Consider the following 1037-nt stretch of genomic DNA (forward strand, 5'->3'; position numbering starts at 1 on the left):
TCACAGCACAATCATCACCAGTGTCATTGCGATCAATTTGTTTCGGATTAATAAAAAATTCTCTAACTAATTAACCACCTTTTTTCTCCTTCCTTTTCGTTGCCTGTAAATTTAAGATAACCATGTTCACCATGATAATAGAAATCAACAGGAAGTATGTATATATCGTTCTTATTATCTTCGTGAATCATACATAATTATAATTAGATAATTTGTGGAAGGAATGTAATATACCATAATATTACTTGTGTTTGTTACATATTCGTAAATTCCATTTGAGAAAAATCTTCTTGATATGCAATAGCTCCTGGCAAACTTGGGAAATTGTTTGTTGCAGATAAACAGATATCTAAACCATACATGAATGAATTTGACGAAGTTCCAAATTTTGTTCCAAACATCTTCACGTAAATTGCACATTTGAGACAAACCTCGACAAGAAATGCATCATGAAACGTATCTTTAAATTACATATTACGTAATAATGTATGTACATACAAGGTCGAACCTCCTCAAGGTTGATAAAATCATTCGACGCATTTTTGCACTACTGCGAACCGAGTTATTAATTGTTATTGTTATAGTTAAAGTTGACAGATATCCAGAGGAAATTGTGCATTGATAGCATAAAGGAAAACAATTCTGCTTTACATTCTGCTTTACAGACAAATAGTTAACGAAACAAACACTCTGCTGTATAATCTACCAGTGTCTCCAGACTATACTATATACGGATATGTTTTCTAACGAATAGTGATCAACTTTAACGATCTCGGTCCACGGAGTAAAGCGATAGATATATTTTTTTGCTAGATTCGTTCATTTCGTGCAAATGTAGAAGTATATAGAAAATCACTTACATGTCCTCTATGCCATCGATGTGACTATTTTCCTAACGTAATCATCAAGGCCGCAGCACACACTTTTGCATAATAACACATAACGCATAGTGCATAAGCGAATCAACTAATCAAAATCTTTCCTTTCCTCTTGTTCCATGAAAAAGAAGAATTTTGATTGGTTGATTCCTTTATGCA

The sequence above is a fragment of the Trachymyrmex cornetzi genome, unplaced genomic scaffold, assembly GCF_001594075.2.
Source record: "Trachymyrmex cornetzi isolate Tcor2-1 unplaced genomic scaffold, Tcor1.1 scaffold1574, whole genome shotgun sequence".
NCBI lineage: Eukaryota > Metazoa > Arthropoda > Insecta > Hymenoptera > Formicidae > Trachymyrmex > Trachymyrmex cornetzi.